Source organism: Mastomys coucha, unplaced genomic scaffold (genome assembly GCF_008632895.1).
Source record: "Mastomys coucha isolate ucsf_1 unplaced genomic scaffold, UCSF_Mcou_1 pScaffold17, whole genome shotgun sequence".
NCBI classification, from domain to species: Eukaryota; Metazoa; Chordata; class Mammalia; order Rodentia; family Muridae; genus Mastomys; species Mastomys coucha.
In genome coordinates, this window is record NW_022196899.1 from 26,355,067 (window position 1) to 26,367,984 (window position 12,918).

A 12,918-nucleotide genomic window follows, 5' to 3' on the forward strand; every position below is an offset into this window, starting at 1 on the left:
AAAGAAAGAAAGAAAGAAAGAAAGAAAGAAAGAAAAAGAAAAAGAAAAAAAGAAAAGCCTCAAGTATTATTTTTGAGTACTTATTTTAAGTCATTTTCTAAGGGACATGATCCCTCCATATCTATGGTTTCTGCATCCATGAATTTGGTTAATCGCATATGCATCAAAATAACCCCCTCAAGAGAGCCATTTTCTTAGGGCTGTAGCTTCTGGTAAGGTGTCCACACCCCTCTGCATGCTCCTGTAAGGACCCTAATTAAACTTAGTGGGACACTGTTGTAGTTTGCCTTCTTCTACTGTGATAAAATATTGACCTAAGCAAGTTGGGGGACAAGGGGTTATTATAGCTTAAGGGTTACAATCCATCATTGACCGAGGTCAGGACAGGAGCTCAAGGCAGGAACTTGAAGCAAAGACCATAGAGGAACACTGCTGACTGGCTCATTCCCACAGGAATTTGCATTTATCATGCAAATGCTTCAGAGACATGTTCACAGGTCAGCCTTCGAGAGGCAATTTCTCAACTGAAGCACCCTCTTGCCTGGTGACTCTAGGGTCACGCTGACCATAACTAACCAGTGCAACTGATCCCTTACCAACTTCATGCACAAGCACATCAGTAATTGACCATAGTCATTTTTCTTGTTTATACCAAAGGCCTCACAATATAAAACATGGTGTAACTTTTCAATTTCCACAGTCTTTAAAAATTTCAACATATAGAAGACACAGGTCTCCTTCAAAATCCAAAACCTCTGAACTGTGGGCTTTTTGCAAAATTAAAAACAAGTAACATTATTTCCTGATCTTAGAGGGAAGAACCAGGAACACAATTACAATAAGAGCAAAGCAAAACCAACATCCAGACGTGTAAATCATATCCTAGAGATCAGTGTCCATCTGGGTCGTGTGGTCTCCCAGGCTCCAAAGGGCTCTGTCTCTCCCATCAGCAGTACACGCAGCCTGTCTCATAGGCTCAGGCTGGCTCCACTTCACAGCATCCCACTGTCTTGACACCTCTAATATGTTGCAATATCTACTGCAACCGAGGCTACACCTTTACCAATGGCCTCTCCAGACCTCTTACAGTGCCAGTCCTCAATTTCTCTACAATCCTGGGGTCTCCACTGCAACTGAGGCTGTACTTCATCAATAGCCTGTCTCTTAGGCTCTCTCCAGAGACTCTGACCTTGACTTATGGTACCAAGCCTTAACTGCTCTCAATTGTTCCTTTCAAGACCAGGACCACCAATGAGACTGTGCTTGGTAGGAGATAATTATTCTGTGGATGGTTTCCCAAACCCTTTGGAAGAGCCCAGAAGACCATGAGTGACTTCCAGAACTTAGACACTAAGATTCATTGTTGAACTTTGGTTTCACTCTGATTTAATTGTGACTGTGTCCTTTTGGAGTTCTCTCCTCTTGGAGTAAGAAAATATTTAAGTTATTTTGACTTTGCAAGAGCCAACAGCTATGAGAGTTTGGAGTCTGGGAGTTATTTTGGAGTGTTAGAGAGACCAGGAATATTTTAGAGAGGCATGAACTTTGAAAGAGACTTTGAATGTTCTAAAGGGATTTAACTTTTAAAGTGCTTGGATTTGTAAAGACTGTATGAGACTTTTTAAAGTTGGAATGTTTTATATTGTGATATTAATATTAATATGTAATCTTGGCAATGAACAAGAAAGGGAAGGTTATATTTTAACTGTATTGTGTTTGTGTGTTACATTAACAAGGGGTCATATTTTTATGTTTTATGGGCATTTTTCATAAACTTCTCAAGGCCTTGGAAATCCAGAATCCATGTTGACTTGACACACACTAGAGTTGTTGTGAAAGAGGGAGCCTCAAGTGAGAGCATGCCCTTGTTAGATTGACCTAGGAGAAAGCCTGTAGTGCATTTTTTTTTAAATTGAGGCAGATGTGGGAGGGTCCGGCTCACTGTAGGACACCTGGGCTGGTGATCCTCCATGCCAAAAGAAATCAGGCTGCTAGGCAAGCCATGAGAAGCAAGCCAGTAAACATCACATTCCTCCTGTCTCCAGGTTCCTGCACAAAGTTATTGCTCCGGCTTCCCTCTCTGATGGATTTAAGAAGCTGTAAGGTGAAATGAACCAGTTACTTTTATCACAGCGAGAGAAATTCTGACTAAGACAGAGACTCTTAAATATTATCAAATTCAGCTACCAGCCTGAGGCAGTCTGGTCTTGACACCCCTGGACTACAGCTTCTGTGTGTGAGTCCTGAGGAGACACTTCCCAGAGGATTTTGCCTCCAATAGGCAGGTCTCATCTTAATCACTGAGTTTGCAGCTCTAGGTGAGCTCCATCACCTGCCCTAGTAAAGCACAGGTTTCACTCAGGTGTTGCTGCTGTCTTAACTCGCATCACGGTCCTAAGCCTAGGCTGCGCAGAAGCCTTACACTGAACTTCATGAGCCGAGCCTAAGTTGTCGGCATTGTTTTCAACACCACTGTCTGAGCCCCTACACTAGAAGATCTTCAAGTTCTAAGCCCTCATAGCATGGAGCTCCAAATGCTTCCACAACCGCTCTCTCCCCAGACAACACATCTGTATCCATAGCAGCAACAGTCCACTCTCTGGTACCGATTTCTGTTTAGACAGACAGACAGACAGTCAGACAGACAGACAAGAAGGTAGAAATGGAACTAGCTGGAAAGAAGAAGAGAATCAGCAAGAGTAGAGGGGGCAAGAGAGGGTAAGGGGGAGAATGTGATCAAAACACACATATATGAAAAATCATTATGAAATGTTATATATAGTTAATATATACTAACAAGAAAGTTTTTCAAATTTTTTTCAAAAATTATGCGTGCACCAAACATGTGAAGCTTTTCTTGTAGTTATCCCCTGAACAATTACATTAACAACTATTTACATAACTTTTTACCAGACTCATTGTCAAAGTTCTTTAAAAGCCTTATCATGGTGTTTCTGTCTGTCCATGTTTCCATGCATCCAATCATGCATCTACTCATCACTTGTCCATTTCTTTATCTATCATCCCCCCATCAATTCATCCATCATCCATTATTGCATCTATCCTTCTACCCATTTATCATTAATTTATCCATTCATCTGTATACCCCTTTGACTATTCATCTACATGAATGCACCAATTTATCATCCATTTACCCTCTCATTCATATAGTAATTCTTCTAATTTTGATGCATGCAAAATAAATCATTTACATTTCCAATTTTTTAAATTTTTTTGAGACAGAGTATTACAGTTCAGCCCTAGTTATAATATAGATATTATATTAAAATAAAATAATATAAATAACTATAAAATAGTATAAACAATATAAGTAATATAAATAAAATTAAAGTAATATAAATAACTCAACAGGCAATGGGTAAAGAGACACCTTGATGATACTGCCTTGTATCAGTCAGGGACAGATCAGATGACAGTCTTTTGTTATGCCTAGCTTGATGCCTGGCTTGGTGGCCAAAGCTGTCTTATGTCTAGGACATATAAATATCAAATCGAATCCAGGCAGCACAGCACAGGAAGAGGACAGAGATCTGTAGACTGCCATGCCACCCACAAACCTGCCCTCCAGCATATGGCACAGGTAGGCCATAGACACCCACTTGCCACCACACCATGCAATGTGAATGGAGAATGCTACCCAGAGGCCCACCAGCTATGTGGTCAGCCTTCAGCCAGAGCCACCACAATGTGCAAATATATGATGGGCAGCTGGGAGAGAAAAAAAAAAAAGTGGGCAGCTTGAGCATTCTGAAGAGAGATGGAACTGGAGACTCAAGAGTAGAGAGGAGTCGCCTGTTGTGAGTGTCCAGCCTATGAAAAGGCCCCATGCTGGGCTGCCGCTCAAGGCAATGTCTGAGTCCATGAGTACACAGCAGCAGGGGTCCGTGTGGATGTCCGTGACTCATGTTATCACTAGAGAACATGGGGATCTCCCTGGTCAGGACAGCTGCAGGGAACCACATGGATGTTCAGGGGCTGTGCATAACTAGTCAACCCCAAGGGCATGAGTGTGGTAGAGCCGACCTCATCACTCATCTGCTTCGGGGTGGCACCAGTGCAGAGGTGACGCTCACCCTGTAAGCCCTGCATCTTGCCATGGCAGCACGGTAGTGCTCGTTCTGGTAGCAAAGGCATGGGTGAGCCAGCCCCAAGGGTGTGGGAGCAGGAGAGGTGGCTCAGCCCCTCACAGGGTGCAGCACTTGAGACATTGGGTCCTGCACTATAACTGGGCAGCACAGTAGAACTGGCTTTGGAGGCATGAATGCAGGTGAGCTGGCCCCAAGGGCAAGGGAACAGGAGATCTGAACCTACTTTCTCACTAGGGCTGTAGCATTGAGTAGCCTAGCCAGAACAGTGCTGGAGAGCTTGCCCTGGTGGTACAGATAAGGGATAGCTGGCAAGCTGACCAACTCAGGTACCAAACAGACCCAGATCCAGAGCTCTGAGTTAGCCCAACCCCAAATCTACACCATTTGCAAATGATTGGGACTTGCGAAAGAGTCAGTCCTGCTGTTCCAAAGCTGCAGGATCTCCATGACTCAGGGCAACAACAGGATAACCAGGAGGAGTCCCAGTGAGAACTCAGTTTTGGTGGTGTCACAGAAGCCAGAGATCTCAAACCAGACCAATGCCTCCTTGCCATGAACATTTGCAAGAGAAGATGTGTGGGCAGAGGGATATACTGTGGGACACATTGCGATACACTACGGCTTTCATAATGAGTTGTTTTCTATGCGTTGTTTTTGTTGTTTTTGTGGTTTGTTTGTGTTTTATTTTGTGGGGATGGGGAGGTGAGGGCCACTGGGGTTTATGATATGGAATTCACAAAGAATCAATAAAGTTAAACAATAATATAAATATTATTTACTAGTTAAATAAATTCAATATTTATTTGTAAGATTTCTTCTGATAGATGTGATAGATACACATAAAATGCAAAAAAATTAAATATACATCGCTGAGTTTTGATAGATGAACTCATTTGTGTGGCCCAAACACCATCAAGATATAGAACTTGTGCTGGAGAGATAACTTGCTAGTTAAAAGTACTTGCTTCTCTTGCAGAAGACTCAAGTTCATTTCTCAGCACCCACAAGGTGGCCCCAGTTCTGGAGAATCTGATGTTTTCTCCAGTCTCCACAGGAACACCTCAGACACAGGGTACAGACATACATAAAGGCAAAATACCCATGTACATTAAATAAAAATAAATACATCTTGTTTTTCAAAAGGATATTGAACTTGTCATGTCTTGAACCTCAATACTCAGGAGGCAGAGGCAGGTGGATCTCTGAGTTTGAGGACAGTCTAGTCTACACGGCGAGTTTCAGGCTGGCCAGGGCTGTACATAGTTAAAAAATAAAAAGGTGTAAATGATGCAGAACCTTATTACTACCTCACATGATCCCTGCTCCACTCACTGTCTCCAATCAGCAACTGTTGTGTCTAGGCTGGCCTCAAACTCATAGCAACCCACTTGCCTCATCCTCTCACATGACAGGTCACCATGCCTGACATAGACTCCCCTCACGATGGTAACGGACTGTGGAACTCCTGGAGGTAGTGGTGTGTTCAGAGGATTTCTCATCCAGAGCTAGCTAGCTCTTTGAGGCAGAGCACTTTGAGTCTGAGTCTCCCAGACTAACCCCCCATACTGGACTTAGGACTCCAGGATGATAGTGTTGGATTATGACTGGCTTCCCTTGTCACAGGAGGGGCTCTCACATTCTCTAGGCTTACCTCATGCTTGTGGTGTTGGAATCTGCTCTATTCCCATTGTATGAGGGTTTTTGTATATTGATAGCAGTCCCTTCTCAGATAGTATGTTTTACAAATGTTTGCTTTCTTTCTTTGTTTTTCTTTCTTGTCTATGGCTTTTCTTTTCACCTTCATGATGACATTTTAAGAAAAAACTATCTTTTTCTCTTTTTTTTTCTTTCATTTAATTGAGGGATGGTTCAGTAGACAGAAGATCATCATCATTTGGAACCTATATTTTAACAGAAGGAGTAACAACAGGTATATAAATGAGAAAACATGCCATGAGAAAATTGTGGTGTGATGTATAATTCTAACACTAAGGAGGCAGATACAGTAATATCACCGTAAGTTCCAGGCTAGCCTGGCCTGCAAAGAAAGCTCCAGGCCAGGGCAGATAATCAAGACTCTGTCTCAGCAACAACAAAACAAACAAATAAGAACCTGGCTTCAGGAGATGGTTCAGTAGGTATAGCATTTGTTATACAAGTACAAAGAGCTTGTGCAATTCTCAATTGTTCAAATTCTCAGAGCACACATAAGGCAGGGTGTCTTAATCCTAGGGTGTCTACAGTGAAATGGGAAGTAGAGATCAGAGACTTCCTCAGAGTTAGTTTGGTGTATGCAGTGGTGAAAAGTATCAGAGATATTCTGTCTCTAGCCGGGTGAAAAGTCAGGACTGATCTCCAAGGTTATCCTGAGACCATCACATGAACAGTTGGATTTACATCTACATGCACACACACTACACACATGCAAAAATAAATGTAGAAAACCAAAACAATGAAGCATATATGTTTCAGTGGTTGCAGTTGGCAGGGTGAAAGTTCGTTCTCACGGGATACCAAAAAAGGCTCTCCCTGGCTGCTGTGGAGCCCCAGTGGAGCTCAGATTGCGACCAGGCAGGAGGTAGCTGTAGCCACAAAATGAGAGATGACAGGGCAGGAACTAGGTAGAATTAATAAAAGGGACATGAAGTACCCAGATTTGTGACGTTCCTTTCTGACAGAGCATCATGGGTAGGAGTCAAAGAAAAGTCTCCAGGATAAAAATCCAGGTATGGGTGTATATAGCGATGTAAGTGGAGGGGAAAGGAGAGAGGCAGGAGGAAGGGACAGGGGACAGGATTTAGGATGGGATCTTCATGTAAAAACTCACATGGAGCCAGGCAGTGGTGGTGCATGCCTTTAATCCCAGCACTTGGGAGGCAGAGGCAGGCAGATTTCTGAGTTGGAGGCCAGCCTGGTCTACAGAGTGAGTTCCAGGACAGCCAGGGCTACACAGAGAAACCCTGCCTTGAAAAACCAAATATACAAACAAACAAACAAACAACAACAACAACAAACTCACATGGAGGCATACAGGTGGGTCATGATTCATTCTGGAAGGCAGGGTCAAAAATGTACAAATCTGAGAGTTTGCAGTCTGCCACATTCATATGCAATCCATACTCACTCTCCAAATAGCCATACCGGTTAGCTCTGTATTAATTGAGAGGCTGGCTTCAGTGAATAAGGCAGAAGAGTATCAAGGATAATTCTTCAGATTAGCCTTATGCATACCCATACATGCACATGTGTGTGTGTGTGTACCCACGTCCATAGAAACATTCACACACATGGAAACATTTACATACACACTTATAGCATTCGAAACACACACAAAGTGAATGGGGGCAGGGTGTCCTATCTCTTTTTTGGTGGATATTGAAGGGCCCTTTCTGTTGGGAGTGGGTATAATTAATTTATAAAGAAAAGAGCTCAGGGTTCTGAAGATTGACATGGGTTCATGCTGCTTCAACTCAGGCTGGAAAGAGGAATGGGAAATAGGCAGGGAGGAAGGAACATCTGGCTTTATTTAGCCCACTCACTCACTGTCTGCTCCAGCTCTAGGAAAGCAAGAACTCCCTTTGTGAGAAAATCATTATCATTCAGGAGAACCTACTGATGATGCCTTAAAGGCCTCATCTTTCAGCATCACCAAATGACCATTAGAGCTCAATATGAACTTGAAAGGGGACAAACCCCAGGATGGCCTACACATAGTAGGCCTTCCAGCAGTAACCATGCTGATTGGATGAGATGAAGGACATTGCTTAGAGACTCATACTAGTTGGAAGAGGAAGTTTCCACTGGGAGAAAAGAGGAGGAAGTCAGCAGAGGAGAAAAAGGGTAGTAGCCCGTGGTGTCCGGTGTCCAGTTGACAGCTCAGAGAAGATGGTCCAGGAAGCTCTTTTCCTGAAGTCCCCAAGCTGCCACAACCCTGGGACTCCAAGTTCTCTTGATGCCCTGATCATCACTCTTGACCTTTTCTTCCCTCAGGAATCACAAAACTACTTTACAACTTGACATCCGTCACGTCTGGATCAGATGATGCTGAGTGTTGGAGCCCTCTGGGACATGATGGATGGAACCGGCTCGCAGCAGCTGAGTGTGTCCACAGATATATCAGATATGAGGGAAGAACAGAAACAAATGAAGCCCTGGGGAACATGCACACAGACAGACAGTCATGTTACCTTTAACCTATGTCACATGTTAGACTGAAACTGTGGCCAGGGCAGGAGCTAATCTCAATCCACCACTGTTATTAAGTACAATATATAACATCCACTACACAATGGCAGCTCTTTTATGAGTAAATTAAAAAAAAAAAAAGGTTTACTGTGAGTAATTAAATGGCTCAGTGGATAAAGGTACTTGCTGTAGAGACTGATGACTTAGGTTTGATCCCTGACACACACTTGATGGAAAGAGAAACAACTCTTGCAAGTTGCCTTCTGACCCCCACAGCAGTGTCATGGTATTCTCCCCTCTCTCTCACATGCACACTCACACACACACACACACACACACACACACACACACACAATTAATAATGATAATAATAATAATAATAATAATAATAATAATAATAATAATAATAATAATATAAATCTACTATGTTTTTTTTACATGAAAATTCTTTCCAGGCTTGACATCATTCCTTGGATTACTCTATTCTTTTTTCATAATATTTTTATTGATTATTTGGGAATTTCATATCATGAACCCCAAGCACCCTCACTTTCTCCAAGATCTGCTCCCCAACACCTGGAAATTCCCCCCCAAAAAATAAAGGAAGGAAGGAAGGAAGTCAGTCCAGTTTGTGTTGCCCATATACTCCCAGTGGCCAGCATCTTAGAAAAACAGAGTGCTTCCCCACCTGCACCCCTGCCAGAAACTTTCAGTTCAGCATCCTTATCACAATTTTTAGAAGTTCCCTTGAATGGCTTTCTGTCTAGGCTGTTAACTTTTTTTAGGGGGGCGGGGGGAGTTGACATAGAAGCCTTCTATGTCCCTCTTTCTCAACTATAAATCTGTAGTCATTAATACCATAGCAAAAGTAGCTTTCTTGACCTTTACAGTTAGTGGGAACACGGATCACGGACTTACACATGGTTTCTGGCCACAGTGTTGACCATGGACATCCACACTGTCCTTGGTGTCAAGCAAGGGCTACTAACCTCAGCATGGTCTCCTATAACAGCACAGACCATGGGCATCAACATAGGGTCAGGCTTCAGCATAGGAATTACTCTATTTTTGTACATTGCCTGTTATGCTTTTGAATAGTACCTAATGCCTGAGTGTGAATGTGACTTTTTTTTTATGTATCATATTCAGAAGATGACAAGATAAATGTGGAGGTCAAAGCCATGGATTCATGCTCCACGGTCTCTGAGCCTCTGGGGAAGTGTGTCAATCTGCACTCTTACAACGCTGCTCTTTGTTTCACAATGTGACACTTACACATTAAAGTCCCGGTGCCATTCTCGGAAAGCGGCCCACAGAAGTGACAAGCGAGCACAAAGACTGGTCTATGTTACAGTCTTTATGTTAGTTAGCATGACTGCTTTCTCCACTGTTACTCTCTTATGTCAGCCAAGGTAAATGACTCCTTCTGCAGAGTTTGTATAATTAAGGCACATTTTAAAATGGAAATATATGTGTAGTGTGTAGCTTTTATTACCCTACTTTAAGCTTCAGGTGGAAGCTTACTAGCCCCACCCAGGTTCCCTTGTATTGTGGATGAAAGACACACACACACACACACACACACACACACACACACACACACACACGCACATGCACACGTACACACACATACACATACACATTAATGTAATCCAACCTGTCTTATTGGCTCAATTGCTGGACACTTCTAGTCTCTCGGAGCTAGCATTGCCCTTCTTAGCTCTCAGCACCCTAAATCTGCCTGCAACTTTAGTTGCTCAATTACCTTCTCCTTGTTCAGCAACACAAAAATGCCCCCTGCTTAGTTGCATTTCTAATCTCCCTCCTGGGAAAGCAGCCTATGGCCACTCTGCCGGAGATCTCACATGGCTGGTCACCTTTTCTCCCTCTGAAGCATGGCACAATCTCCCTTCCTCTCCCAAATCTCTGAACCTGCCTGTAAAGATCTGGAAGTCCCACTTCTTTCCTTCTGTCCAGCAATTGGCCCCAGGTATCTTTATTGATCAATCAAGAACTAATTGGGGAACAGGACCTTGGCATCAGAACCACCCCCTACGTCTATGTTCTAATTTCTCTTTCTGGGGCTATAGGTTGGTCAATGGAGTGCTTGCCTAGCATGTTTGAAGCCTTGGGTTCCATCCTCAGTACCATATAAGCTAGGTACAATGACACACACACACACCTGTAAACACTCAACACTTTGAGATGGAAGCAGGAGGATCACAAGTTCAAGACCATCCTCGACTGTGTAATGAGTCTGAAGTCAGCCTGGGCTGCATGAGATTGTCTCAAGTGAAAAAGAAAAGTATTCAAGTCAAGTAACCATCACCTTCTGCATACCTGCAAGGATAAATATGCATACAGACTTTAGAGTCCAGCCTCAGTATCATGGGGAGACACAAAGGAGCAAAGCCGAGTAGAGAAGCAAGGCTTAGAACCTGGTGGAGATGGAGGAAGTCACAGCTTACTGCAGCCTCATCAGGCTCTGATGAGGGGATGGAAGGACTGAACATTCCACGTAAGGAATCTTGGTTGTTGATGACAGAAATCTAACCCAAAATAGAATAAGGGGTATGGGAACTTTTGGCTTGTATCTACTGGGGAGGGGGGTGGGGCGCTAGTGGGCCTCAGGGACTTTAGAGACAGGAAGTGAGAGCCATTGGAATTCCCTGCCTTGAACTCTTTCTTGGGAAGTTATGTTGGTTCTCCCAGAGTCAAATACACAGCTTCTCACCAAGGGTCAGTTCTGAAAAAGGACTGTGATAGGCTGGATCTGATCACCTGCCCCCTGCTGGGTTGAGGGTCCCTCCTTGTAGGTCCCCCAGGAATAAGGGGAAATCGTGAGACAGATAGGATGGAACCCAATTGTTTGAGCCCCGCTCAGAAGGCAAGTTTGCTCTGGTAAAATGGGTCCCAACTAGCTGCAGTGAACTTCTGAACTATAAGTAATCTTGGACCCAGTTTGACCGCCAACTGTGAGACTTTCAAATGCTCAGCATCTTCATTAAGGGGAGTTTTGCAGACGGGGAAAGATTACTTGTTTGTGTGTGTGTGTGTGTGTGTGTGTGTGTGTGTGTGTGTGTGTGTGTATGTGTGTGTGTTTTCTGTGTTTTTAGTGTTTGAGTTAAACTTCCCTTTTCCAAAACACCACGTGCACCTCAAAGTGCTTCTTCTCATCAGAATACAGGATATGAAAACATTCTCAGAAAAGCCGAGAGATGTCTGTAAGAATTCTGTCTGCCCGCAGTCCAGGTGCAGCCATACTGTGGAGAAAAGAGTCAAAACATCAAGGCTGAGGTGGGGTAGGGTGGCCAGTCTGTTAGAATCCTATCTGTCCCATAATAGGACATGCTATTGAGGGAGGTCCCAACATTAAGGCAGAGGTTGGGAGGGGGGTCTGGGAGTGGGTGCTGAGAAGGGAGCCAAGAGCAACCTAAATCAAGGTCCAAGGGAAATGTGCTTCTCACAATGAACAGACCAGATCTGTGCTGGAGTTGGAAGTATTCACGGTGACAGTGAGGGCCTCAAATCCCTACTGCTCACATAAAAAAATGTCTGGAGGACCCATAACCCTAGCACTGAGGGGCAGAAAAAAAAGAAGGCTTCTGGGTGTTCACTGGCCAGCCAATTAGGAGAAGCAGTGGTCTCTAGGTTCAGTGAAAGACCTGGTCTTAAAAAGTAGTATGGAGGGCCTGAAAGATAGTTCAATGATGTTAGCACTTGCCACCAAGTCTGAATTAGATCCCCAGGATCCCCAGATCCACATAGTGGATGAAGGAGACAGAGTCCTGTAAACTTTCATCTGACCTCCACACTCATACTGCCATACTTCCCTTTGAAAAATAAACAAAAAAATAAATGTACATTTAAATAAGCAGAAAAGTTGCCGGGCAGTGGTGGCACACGCCTTTAATCCCACACCTGGTTGTGCTGTGATTGTTGCTCTTGTGACAATCTTGTGATACTGTAGCCAAGACCAACACCGCTCTTGAAGTGGGTTTTCAGGCTGCTACTCCATCATGTTAGTGACAAAGAAACTGAAATGCTCCCTGCAGGTGTGGTGAGCCAGGAGAGCAAGTGAGGAGCTACAGAGCTCCAAAGCAAGAAGAGGAACATGGGCTGGGAGCATACCGGGCTGAACTGTGTACTCCACTCACTTCAGAAAGAGATATCTGTAACACCTAACCTGCTCTACCTGGGTTGGAGGTATACGGTTTGTGCATATGGATTTAAGGGCAGACTCTTGCGTCATCACTGGAGCCCGTTAAGAAGAGGAAACTTGGACAAAGACATTTGCTCACAGAGAAAGACAATGCAAAGACAAAGGGGAAAGTGATAGCATTTTGTCTAAGCTCCATTCCACAGTTACCTGGCAACAACCAGGTATGCCTGACTCACTATAAAAGGGGCTGCTTGCCCCCTCCTCTCCCTCTTGCCTTCTTGCTCTTCTCTGTCTTCTTGCCCCTTCCCCTTTCTCCTCCCATTCCTCTCCCCCCTCAACGTGCTAATGGCCAGCCTCTGCTGCTCTCTCTCTCTCTCTCTCCCTCTCTCTCCCTCCCTGTCTCTCTCTCTCTGCCTGTCTCTCTCTCTCTCTCTCCCTCCCTCTCTCTCTCTCTCCCTCTCC